Raw genomic sequence first — 13,192 nt, forward strand, 5'->3', positions numbered from 1 at the left:
GTTGGTGGGGGACCTCCCGATGTTCTGGAGGGCCAAATAAGCCGTGGGATCCAGTGACTTACAGTGTGAGGTACAGACCAGCACAGAGAGGGTACCGCCCCAGGCTCTGCTCAGATGGACACAGCCCTGACCTCATCTCCAGCCTCCTGCCATCTCCACCCCAGCCCTGATAGTCCTGCTTTCCATGGTAGCCATGAGCTGCGTGTTAAAATGATAAATCAGCCCCATCCCTTCTCTCCTCAAAACCCTCTCATAGCTCGTCTTTGCTCTTAGACTAAAACCCAGAGCCTCCTGCAGCTCAGAAGGCCCAGTGTGGCCCAGCCTCTGTGGCCTCTTGCCCTCCCCACCCACTCCAACCTCACTGCTGTTTCTCTCCCCCTTGGGATCCTTGTACCTGCTGTTTCTTCTGCATGGAATTCACTTCCTGTCTCAGCTCTAGGACATCAGTCCAGAAAGGCCCCCAACTTCCTGCCTCTCGGGGTTCCCCTGTCATGTGACCTCTGCACTAGCCATAGTGTCCCTATAACTAAAATTGAGACAGATTGAGAAGGGGCTTAGTTGAGCCTTCTATGCTCAAGAGACTCAGGCCCAAGCTCAGCCCCAGTCCCTGCTCTCATGACACCACAGGCATAGGGGTCATCTTGGCACTGGGTCCTGTGGGATGGTGTCACCTCCAGCCTCCAGGGACTCATCCTAGCCATGGGAATGTGTCCAATTCCTGCCCAGGATTAAAATTAGCCCTGGAGATTACATTTAGTAAGTCAAGCTGGAGGTCAGGGGCTGGAGCCCACAGCCTGGGCTCTGCAGAGCTGTGGCGGCTCAGACACTCAGCCCAGAGAACATGGAGGTATGCTTAGGGTCACATAGTGGGCCACAAGTGCCACCTGAGCTTTCAGATACTTGTGGGCCTGGGACATCTGGATGATGAAGGGTCCAGCATGGGCTGGAGCAGTGCCAGGGGTTGGGGTTCTGAGAAGCATCTGTGGCCACTCCCAGAGAATGACCTGAATTTCCTGAGAGTTTGTTGCCAGGCCTTGTGGTGGGTGCTTGGCATTTCATACCTGCCATAGAGGTCTGTTACCTGTCCCATTCACAGAACAGCACATAGAGGCCTAGAAATCAGCCTCCTATGCTGAGAGCCACCTCAAGGGTCATAGAAGAGGCTGGGACCCAAGCATAGGCCCATGAGACTCTGGGGAGTCACTCATCTGAAGCCTCAAGTCATCTGTGACATGGCAGAGGCTGGGAGGTAGAGTGTATTCACACGGATGGCAGAGCGGGGATGTCCCCTGTGTGTCTCAGGGGCCTGGGATGGCATGCCTGCTGTGCAATGGGCAACATGATTTCTTTCTATGAAGGAACCTTGCATGGGGGTGCCGGAGAAAGCCTTGTCCCTGCTGTGGCCCAGCAGCCTCCTGCTTCTGAGACCCCCACCGGGGGATCCAAGATTCCTTGAGGTGGGGTCCAGAGTTTCTCCTGAGTCACCAAGTGGACCCCTGGACCTAAACTCTGGTCTGAGGGCTCTAAGCCAGAGTCTTTCCAGGGAATCCCTGTACTCTCCCACTGGAACAGGGTGGGTTTCCATCATTCTCTTTTCAAAAACAAAAAAAATTAGCAGAAATAATTCACTGGTGGTTGGGGGGAATTGGAAGATTCAGATAATCAAAGAGTTAAAACAGGCTGGGCATGGTGGCTCATGCCTCTAACCCCAGCACTTTGGGAGGCTGAGGCAGGCTGATCACCTGAGGTTGGGAGTTCGAGACCAGCCTGACCAACATGTAGAAACCCAGTCTCTACTAAAAGTACGTAATTAGCCAGGTGTGGTGGTGCATGCCTGTAGTCCCAACTACTTGGGAGGCTGAGGCAGCATAATTGCTTGAACCTGGGAGGTGGAGGTTGCAGTGAGCCAAGGTTGTGCCATTGAACTCCAGCCTGGGGGACAGAGTGAGACTCCATCTAAAAAAAAAAATTGGAAAAGTTGTTGGGAATATAATTCACACAAAAATATCCTCAATCACATTAGAGTGGCCAACATGCCAATTCAAGAAATTTAGAGTACCATTGTGAAGTACTATACAGGGCAACAATCACCAAGACACAGTTATCAGATTCTCCAAGGTCAACATGAAAATAAAAGCCTTAACAGGAGTTAGAGGAAAGGGTCAGGTCACTTTCAAAGGGAACTCTGTTAGGCTAACAGTAGACCTATCAGCAGAAACCTTACAATCCTTAAAATCTTAGGAGCCTATTTTCAGCATCCTTAAAGAAAATAAATTCCAAGCAATAATTTCATATCCTGCCAAACTAAGCTTCATAAGCAAAGAAGAAATAAAATCCTTTCCCGGCAAGCAAATGCTAAGAGAATTTGTTACCATTACACTAGCCTTACAAGAGGTTCTTTAGGGAAATGAAAAATAAAACCTGCTAACATAAAACACACTTAAATATATAGCCCAAAGACCATGTAAAGCAACTACACAGTTGAATCTACAAAACAACCAGCTAACAAAACAATGACAAGATACAAATCTCACATATTGGTATTAACCTTGAATGTAAATGGTCCAAACACCCCACTTAAGAGGGACAGAGTGGTAAGTTGGAAGACTCAACCATATACTATCTTCAAGAGACCTATCTAATATGTAATGCCATCCATGGGATGAAAGGAAAGGGTTGGAGAAAGATCTCTCATACAAATGAAAAACAAAAAGACCAGAGGTTGCTATTGCTATGTCATATAAAACAGACTTTAAACCAACAACAGTAAAAAAATAAATAAAAGGCATTACATAATGATGAAGCATTTAGTTCAACAAGAAGACATAAAAATCCTGAAAATATAGGCATCCAACATTAGGGCACTCTGATTCATAAAACAAATACTTCTAAACCTACAAAAAGACTTAGATAGCCACACAATAATAGTGGGGGCGAGTTACTGGGTGCAGCACACCAACATGGCACGTGTATACATATGTAACTAACCTGCACGTTGTGCACATGTACCCTAAAATTTAAAGTATAATTTTAAAAAAAATAGTGGGGGATTTGAACATCCCACTGACAGCTTTAGACAGATCAATCATTGTGATGAAAACTAACAAAGAAATTCTCTTTTTTAAAATGTATTATTATTATTATTATTATTATTATACTTTTCTAAGTTTTAGGGTACATGTGCACAACGTGCAGGTTTGTTACATATGTATACATGTGGCATGTTGGTGTGCTGCACCCATTAACTTGTCATTTAGCATTAGATATATCTCCTAATGCTATCCCTCCCCCCTCCCCCCACCCCACAACAGTCCCCGGTGTGTGATGTTCCCCTTCCTGTGTCCATGTGTTCTTATTGTTCAATTCCCACCTATGAGTGAGAACATGTGGTGTTTGGTTTTTTGTCCTTATGATAGTTTGCTGAGAATGATGGTTTCCAGCTTCATCCATGTCCCTATAAAGGACATGAACTCATCATTTTTTATGGCTGCATAGTATTCCATGGTGTATATGTGCCACATTTCCTTCATCCAGTCTATCATTGTTGGACATTTGGGTTGGTTCCAAGTCTTTGCTATTGTGAATAGTGCCACAATTAACATACGTGTGCATGTGTCTTTATAGCAGCATGATTTATAATCCTTTGGTATATATCCAGTAATGGGATGGCTGGGTCAAATGGTATTTCTAGTTCTAGATCCCTGAGGAATGGCCACACTGACTTCCACAATGGTTGAACTAGTTTACTGTCCCACCAACAGTGTAAAAGTGTTCCTATTTCTCCACATCCTCTCCAGCACCTGTTGTTTCCTGACTTTTTAATGATCGCCATTCTAACCGGTGTGAGATGGTATCTCATTGTGGTTTTGATTTGCATTTCTCTGATGGCCAGTGATGATGAGCATTTTTTCATGTGTCTTTTGGCTGCATAAATGTCTTCTTTTGACAAGTGTCTGTTCATATCCTTCGCCCACTTGTTGATGGGGTTGTTTGTTTTTTTCTTGTAAATTTGTTGGAGTTCATTGTAGATTCTGGATATTAGCCTTTTGTCAGATGAGTAGGTTGCAAAAATTTTCTCCCATTCTGTAGGTTGCTTGTTCACTCTGATGGTGGTTTCTTTTGCTGTGCAGAAGTTCTTTAGTTTAATTAGATCCCATTTGTCAATTTTGGCTTTTGTTGCCATTGCTTTTGGTGTTTTAGACATGAAGTCCTTGCCCACGCCTATGTCCTGAATGGTATTGCCTAGGTTTTCTTCTAGGGTTTTTATGGTTTTAGGTCTAACATGTAAGTCTTTAATCCATCTTGAATTAATTTTTGTATAAGGTGTAAGGAAGGGATCCAGTTTCAGCTTTCTACATATTGCTAGCCAGTTTTCCCTGCACCACTTATTAAATAGGGAATCCTTTCCCCATTGCTTGTTTTTGTCAGGTTTGTCAAAGATCAGATGGTTGTAGATATGTGGCATTAATTCTGAGGGCTCTGTTCTGTTCCGCTGGATTATATCTCTGTTTTGGTACCAGTACCATGCTGTTTTGTTTACTGTAGCCTTGTAGTATAGTTTGAAGTCAGGTAGCGTGATGCTTCCAGCTTTGTTCTTTTGGCTTAAGATTGACTTGGCAATGCAGGCTCTTCTTTGGTTCCATATGAACTTTAAAGTAGATTTTTCCAATTCTGTGAAGAAAGTCATTGGTAGCTTGATGGGGATGGCATTGAATCTATAAATTACCTTGGACAGTATGGCCATTTTCACGATATTGATTCTTCCTACCCATGAGCATGGAATGTTCTTCCATTTGTTTGTATCCTCTTTTATTTCATTGAGCAGTAGTTCGTAGTTCTCTTTGAAGAGGTCCTTCACGTCCCTTGTAAGTTGGATTCCTAGGTATTTTATTCTCTTTGAAGCAATTGTGAATGGGAGTTCACTCATGAATTGGCTCACTGTTTGTCTTTTACTGGTGTATAAGAATGCTTGTGATTTTTGCACATTGATTTTGTATCCTGAGACTTTGCTGAAGTTGCTTATCAGTTTAAGGAGATTTTGGGCTGAGATGATGGGGTTTTCTAGATATACAGTCATGTCATCTGCAAACAGGGACAATTTGACTTCCTCTTTTCCTGATTGAATGCCCTTTATTTCTTTCTCCTGCCTGATTGCCCTGGCCAGAACTTGCAACACTATGTTGAATAAGAGTGGTGAGAGAGGGCATCCCTGTCTTGTGCCAGTTTTCAAAGGGAATGCTTCCAGTTTTTGTCCATTCAGTATGATATTGGCTGTGGGTTTGTCATAGATAGCTCTTATTATTTTGAGATACGTCCCATCAATAACTAATTTATTGAGAGTTTTTAGCATGAAACATTGTTGAATTTTGTCAAAGGCCTTTCCTGCATCTATTGAGATAATCATGTGGTTTTTTCATTGGTTCTCTATATATGCTGGATTATGTGTGTTGATTTGCATACGCTGAACCAGACTTGCATCCCAGGGATGAAGCCAACTTGATCTTGGTCGATAAGCTTTTTGATGTGATGCTGGATTTGGTTGGCCAGTATTTTATTGAGGATTTTTGCATCGATGTTCATCAGGGATATTGGTCTAAAATTCTCTTTTTTTGTTGTGTCTCTGTCAGGCTTTGGTATCAGGATGATGCTGGCCTCATAAAATGAGTTAGGGAGGATTCCCTCTTTTTCTATTGATTGGAATAGTTTCAGAAGGAATCGTACCAGCTCCTCTTTGGTAAAATTCGGCTGTGAATCCATCTGGTCCTGGACATTTTTTGGTTGGCAGGCTATTAATTATTGCCTCAATTTCAGAGCCTGTTATTGGTCTATTCAAGGATTCAAGTTCTTCCTTGTTTAGTCTTGTGAGGGTGTATGTGTCGAGGAATTTATCCATTTCTTCTAGATTTTCTAGTTTATTGCATAGAGGTGTTTATAGTATTCTCTGATGGTAGTTTGTATTTCTGTGGGATCGGTGGTGATATCCCCTTTATCATTTTTTATTGTGTTTATTTGATTCTTCTCTCTTTCCTTCTTTATTAGTGTTGCTAGTGGTCTATCTATTTTGTCGATCTTTGCAAAAAACTAGCTCCTGGATTCATTGATTTTTTGAAGGCTTTTTGTGTCTCTCTTTCCTTCAGTTCTGCTCTGATTTTAGTTATTTCTTGCCTTCTGCTAGCTTTTGAATGTGTTTGTTCTTGCTTCTCTAGTTCTTTTAATTGTGATGTTAGGGTATCAATTTTCAATCTTTCTTGATCTCTCTTGTGGACATTTAGTGCTATAAATTTCCCTCTACACACTGCTCTATATGTGTCCCAGAGATTCTGGTATGTTGTGTCTTTGTTCTCTTTGGTTTCAAAGAGCATCTTTGTTTCTGCCTTCATTTCATTATGTACCCAGTAGTCATTCAGGAGCAGGTTGTTCAGTTTCCATGTAGTTGGGCCGTTTTGAGTGAGTTTCTTAATCCTGAGTTCTAATTTGATTGCACTGTTGTCTGAGAGACAGTTTGTTGTGATTTCTGTTCTTTTACATTTGGTGCGTAGCGCTTTCCTTCCAACTATGTGGTCAATTTAAGTATAAGTGAGATGGGGTGCTGAGAAGAATGTATATTCTGTTGATTTGGGGTACAGAGTTCTGTAGATGTCTGTTAGGTCCACTTGGTGCAGAGCTGAGTTCAAATCTTGGATATCCTTGTTAACTTTCTGTCTCGTTGATCTGTCTAATGTTGACAATGGGGTGTTAAAATCACCCATTATTATTGTGTGGGAGTCTAAGTCTCTCTGTACATCTCTAAGGATTGGCTTTGTGAATCTGTGTGCTCCTGTATTGGGTGCATATATATTTAGGATAGTTAGCTCTTCTTGTTGAATTGATCCCTTTACCATTATGTAATGGTCTTCTATGTCTCTTTTGATCTTTGCTGGCTTAAAGTCTGTTTTTCCTGAGACTAGGATTGCAACCCCTGCTTTTTTTTGTTTTCCATTTGCTTGGTAGATCTTCCTCCATCCCTTTATTTTGAACCTATATGTGTCTCTGCATGTCAGATGGGTCTCCTGAATACAGCACACTGATGGGTCTTGACTCTTTATCCAATTTGCCAGTCTGTGTCTTTTAATTGGAACATTTAGCCCATTTACATTTAAGGTTAATATTGTTACATGTGAATTTGATCCTGTCAGTATGATGTTAGCTGGTTATTTTGCCCATTAGTTGATGCAGTTTCTTCCTAGCATCGATGGTCTTTACAATTTGGCATGTTTTTGCAGTGGCTGGTACTGGTTGTTCTTTCCGTGTTTACTGCTTCCTTCAGGAGCTCTTGTAGAGCAGGCCTGGTGGTGACAAAATCTCTCAGCATTTGCTTGTCTATAAAGGATTTTCTTTCTCCTTCACTTATGAAGCTTAGTTTGGCTGGATATGAAGTTCTGTGTTGAAAATTCTTTTCCTTAAGAATGTTGAATATTGGCCCCCACTCTCTTCTGGCTTGTAGAGTTTCTGCTGAGAGATCCGCTGTTAGTCTGATGGGCTTCCCTTTGTGGGTAACCCAACCTTTCCCTCTGGCTGCCCTTAACCTTTTTTCCTTCATTTCAACCTTGGTGAATCTGACAATTCTGTGTCTCAGGGTTGCTCTTCTCATAGAGTATCTTTGTGGTGTTCTCTGTATTTCCCGAATTTGAATGTTGGCCTGCCTTGCTAAGCTGTGGAAGTTTTCCTGGATAATATCCTGAAGAGTGTTTTCCAACTTAGTTCCATTCTCCCCATCAATTTCAGGTACACCAATCATAAGTAGATTTGGTCTTTTCACATAGCCCCATATTTCTTGGAGGCTTTGTCCATTTCTTTTTACTCTTTTTTCTCTAAACTTCTCTTCTCACTTCATTTCATTCATTGACCTTCAATCACTGATCCCCTTTCTTCCACTTGATCAAATCGGCTACTGAAGCTTGTGCATGTGTCACGTAGTTCTTGTGCCATTGTTTTCACCTCCATTTGGTCATTTAAGGTCTTCTCTATGCTGTTTATTCCAGTTAGCCATTCATCTAATCTTTTTTCAAGGTTTTTAGCTTCCTTGCGATGGGTTCGAACATCCTCCTTTAGCTTGGAGAAGTTTGTTATTACCAACCTTCTGAAGCCTACTTCTGTCAACTCATCAAAGTCATTCTCCATCCAGCTTTGTTCCATTGCTGTGGAGGAGCTGTGACACTTTGGAGGAGAAGAGATGCAGTGGTTTTTAGACTTTTCAGCTTCTCTGCTCTGGTTTCTCTCCATCTTTGTCATTTTATCTACCTTTGGTCTTTGATGATGGTGACCTACAGATGGGGTTTTGGTGTGGATGTCCTTTTTGTTAATGTTGATGCTATTGCTTTTGTTTGTTAGTTTTCCTTCTAACAGATTCCTCAGCTGCAGGTCTGTTGGAGTTTGCTGGAGGTCCCCTCCAGACCCTGTTTGCCTGGGTATCACTGGCAGAGGCTTCAGAACAGCAAATATTGCAGAACAGCAAATGTTGCTGCCTGATCCTTCCTCTGGAAGCTCTGTCTCAGAGGGGCACCTGGCTGTATGAGGTGTCAGTTGACCCCTACTGGGAGGTGTCTCTCAGTTAGGCTACTTGGGAGTCAGAGACACACTTGAGGAGGCAGTCTGTCCATTCTCAGAGCTTAAACTCCATTCTGTGGGAACCACTGCTCTCTTCAGAGCTGTCAGACAGGGAAGTTTAAGGCTGTAGAAACTTCTGCTGTAGAAAGTTTCTGCTGCCTTTTGTTCAGCTATGCCCTGCCCCTAGAGGTGGAGTCTACAGAGGCAGGCAGTCCTCGTTGAGTTGTGGTGGGCTCCACCCAGTTCAAGCTTCCTGGTGGCTTTGTTTACCTAGTCAATCCTCAGCAATGGCGGATGCCCCTCCCCCAGCCTGTCTGCTGCCTCCCAGTTCGATCTCAGACCGCTGCGCTAGCAGTGAGCAAGGCTCCATGGGCGTGTGATCCTCCGAGCCAGGTGCGGGATATAATCTCCTTGTGTGCCATTTGCTAAGACTGTTGGAAAAGCACAGTATTAGGGTGGAAGTGTCCCAATTTTCCAGGTACCATCTGTCATGGCTTCCCTTGACTAGGAAAGGGAAATCCCCCAACCCCTTGTACTTCCTGGATGAGGTGATGCCCCACCCTGCTTCAGCTCACCCTCTCCATGGGCTACACCCACTGTCCAACCAGTTCCAGGTACTTCAGTTGGAAATGCAGAAATAATCTGTCTTCTGTGTTGATAGTGCTGGAAGCTGTAGACCAGAGCTGTTCCTATTTGGCCATCTGTTGCCTCCCCTTGTTTTTTTTTTTTTTCTGATTTCAACTTGACAGCAGAACTCAACCATGCTGATGGTGCAGACGCATGTTGGTGGGAACTTTTCATTGTTTGATTCTGACATTTATGATACATGGATTCACTTACTACAGTTTTGTAGAGAGAGTAATAACCATTTAATCACCTAGATGATATTTCCTTTATAAAATCAAACATATCTGGTGGTTTTAGAGCAATATTTTTTACCTCAGTCACTTGTGTTTATTAGACAAGAATACTAAGTGTCAAGATGTTTGCATTGCCTTTCATATTTTTATTTAGGGGACAGTGTAATGATAAATGACTTTGAATATATAACCAGACACACCTTCATACACCCCCAAATCTGTGCTAATTTACTGTTTTTTATATTTCATGCATGAAGCTAAATTGTTTTTACCCATGGATTAAAGCAAAATGATACAATGATACCTGAATCCTGGCCAAATAACATGAAATGGCAACTGCAAAATTGTTCTGCAAAATTTTACAAGGTATTACGGTATTGAGGATATCCCAAGAAAACTTGAGAGGCATTATCTTTCTCATTGGAGACTGACATTCCTGTATCAAGTAAAGTCTCAGGAAAAAGAACCATGTGTGACTATTTTAATGCAACCTCTTGGTTGAAATAAAATGATTAAAAGTAGTGTTTATCTTGTTGATAACTGAGAGGCAAATATTAAAAATTTTGTTCTGAGATGAAGAGAGTTCACATGATAAGTCTCTGGGATGTGAACTAAACTGGGAAAGCACCAGGACCATTTCTAAGACATACAGTTAATTAGGGTTTGGATAAACAGAATAACGTTCCCCACTCCCTAAAAAAGATATAGATACTGGAAACACATTACAATTCATGGCAAAGAGAATATAAGGTTGCAAATGGGATCAAAATTGCTGATATGCTGATGAAAAATAAGACTATTATGAATTATCATGGTGGGCCTAGTAGAATCATAAGCATCAAAAACCATGGAAGAGTGAAGAATAAACCGTATCAAAGTGATAGATCATGAGAAAGACTCAATTGGATATATTTTTAATTGTTTGCTTTAGTGAGTCTTTCCACTTTAGCATACATTTTATTCAATTCAACTGTGCAAATGTGATTCATTTTATATGCCTGTCACTGAATTGGGTGCTAAAAATAAAATGAGAGAACACAAAATAACACAAATTGATTTCTAAAGATGGAGGGCAAAGGGCATTAGGAATATAGATAGTGTGCACCCTATACAGGCATGATTGTAAATGTATTCATTATACATAGAGAGTAATAATTATATATATATATAATTATTTGGCTTAGAAAAGAGTGCAGGGGGTACATTATCAAGAATTTAGCATCAAGGTTAATCAAGAATAAGTGAGTAAAATAAAAATAATAATGATGGTAATAATTTCGAACACTGAAGAAAGAACATTGATGATATGAAGTCATTTTTCTTCAGATCTACAAAATATGTTTCTTCTATGCCATTAGGATGAACACAGTTTTCACTTATGTTATCTTTTAAAAATGCCTTTAATTGTCAAGTTAGCATTAGAGTCTCAGCCAACATCTTCCATCTTCTCTTCCACATTTTTACATTCTTTCAGGATCACAGGCCTAAGACCCATGACCTGGTCACCTGTCATTTGGCCTTTGTCCACCTAGTAATGCTCTTCACTGCAATGGAGTTTTTGTCTCCAGACATGTTTGAGTCACTGAATTTTCAGAATAACTTTAGATGTAAAGCTTTTTTTTTTTTTTTTTTTTTTGGAGACAGAGTCTCACTCTGTTGCCCATGCTGGAGTGCAGTGGCATGACCTCAGCTCACTGCAAGCTCCACCTCCCGGGTTCACGCCATTCTCCTGCCTCAGCCTCCCATGTGGCTGGGACTACAGGCACCTGCCACAATGCCCGGCTAATTTTTTTTGTATTTTTTAGTAGAGACGGGGTTTCACCGTGTTAGCCAGGATGGTCTCGATCTTCTGACCTCGTGATCCACCCACCTCGGCCTCCCAAAGTGCTGGGATTACAGGCGTGAGCCACCGCGCCCAGCCTAAAGCTTTCTTCTATCTGCACAAGGTGATGAGAGGCCTCTCAATCTGCACCACCTGCCTCCTGAGCATGCTCCAGGCCATTACCATCAGCCCCAGCACCTCCTGGTTGGTGAGATTTAAACATAAATTTACAAAATACGATATCCTGGGCTTATTCGTTTTTTGGTTTAGCAATTTGTCTTTCAGTAGTGACATGATAATCTACACTGTAGGTTATTCCAATGACCCAGATGATTTTGAATATCAGCAAATATTGCACATTTTTCCCAACGAATGTCCTCATCAGGGCGCTATTTCTTATGCTGTCATTATCCAGAGATGCCTTCTTCATAGGAATCACGCTGCTCTCAAGTATATACATGGTCATTCTTTTGTCCAGGCATCAGAGGCACTCCCAGCACTTTCACAGCAGCAGCCTTATATGAAGGACCTTTCTAGTGAAAATGGCCACCAAGACCATCCTGATGCTGGTGAATTTCTTTGTGCTGATGTACTCAGTGGACTTCATCCTCTCATCATCCACAATGCTGTTATGGGTAATTGGCCCTGTCACCTATGGTGTCCACAAGTTTGTGGTCAATGCCTATGCCACTGTCAGTCCTCTGGTGCTAATCAGATCTGATAAAAGAATCATCAATATTCTGCAAAAGTTGCAATGGAAGTGCCATCTATTTTTAACAAGTTGGTGATAAAATTTTCTAAAAATTATTTCTTTGTAATCAATTAAATTATACAAAAAGCACATAATTTTCTTTCTGATTTAAATAAAACATGTGAATTGTACTTTTATAATATCTCAATATCTTTTAATTGTTTGGTGCCAAGAACTGTGTGCTTTCCTCAGTTCAATGTCCACTATGATTTTGTATTCTCAAGGTCTGTCTCTCACCCCTTCATTTTAATTTTACCTTTATACAGGAAAATGTTATTTTCTTCTTGAGTACACTCTTACGCAGCTCCTATTGGCAAGCAAATCTCTTAGTTTTAATTTTTGAAATTATTTTAATTTTTCTTATTTATTGAAGATATTTAGCTATATTCAAATTCTAGCTTGAATAAAAAATTTTTAAGCATAATTTTAAAATTTGTTTTTAATTGAAAATAACATTGTGTAAGTTTATTATGTATGTTTTGAATTACATATAGATTATAAAATGATTAAATCTAGCTAATTAACAAATGCATGATCTAAAAGTTATTGTTTTTTATGGTGAAAACACTTAACATCAACTACATTTTCATTTTTCAGGACTGCAATATATCATAATTAAGTATGGCTGCCGTGCTGCATAACAGATCTTGTAAAATATATTTCTTCTATCTAATAATAATTATGTTTCCTTTGACCAACATTTTTCCATCCTGTCCTCCCCACTAACCACCACAGGCTCTGGTAACCACCACTCTACTCTCTACTTCTAAGAGATAAGCTTGTTTAGATTCCATATTTAATAAATTCCTGTGTTATTTGTCTCTCTATGTCTGGCTTATTTCACTTAACATAATGTCCTTCAGGTTCATCTATGTTGTCTTAAATGGCAGAATTTTATTCTGCCATTTATTTTATTATGCCATATATTTGTGGCCAAATAGCACTTCATTATGTTTACATACCATGTTGTCTTATCCATTTATTCTTTGATGGGCACTGTGATTGATTCCATATCTTGGCCATTGTCAATAGTGCTGTAATAAACATGGTAGTGTAGCTATCTCATTAACATACTGATTTTATTTCTTTTGGCTATATGCCCAGTTGTGGAATTGCTGGAACATACAGAAGTTCCATTTTAGGTTGAGAAACTTCCATACTTGTTTTTCATAG

At 40.7% G+C, this 13,192-nt stretch overlaps 1 pseudogene; it reads left to right on the forward strand.

Annotated features, from left to right (window-relative positions):
* The first annotated feature begins 10,824 nt into the window (after positions 1 to 10,824).
* On the forward strand, positions 10,825 to 12,056 carry LOC129531466 (putative vomeronasal receptor-like protein 4; annotated as a pseudogene).
* The last annotated feature ends 1,136 nt before the right edge of the window (positions 12,057 to 13,192 follow it).

Source organism: Gorilla gorilla, chromosome 12 (genome assembly GCF_029281585.2).
Source record: "Gorilla gorilla gorilla isolate KB3781 chromosome 12, NHGRI_mGorGor1-v2.1_pri, whole genome shotgun sequence".
NCBI classification, from domain to species: domain Eukaryota; kingdom Metazoa; phylum Chordata; class Mammalia; order Primates; family Hominidae; genus Gorilla; species Gorilla gorilla.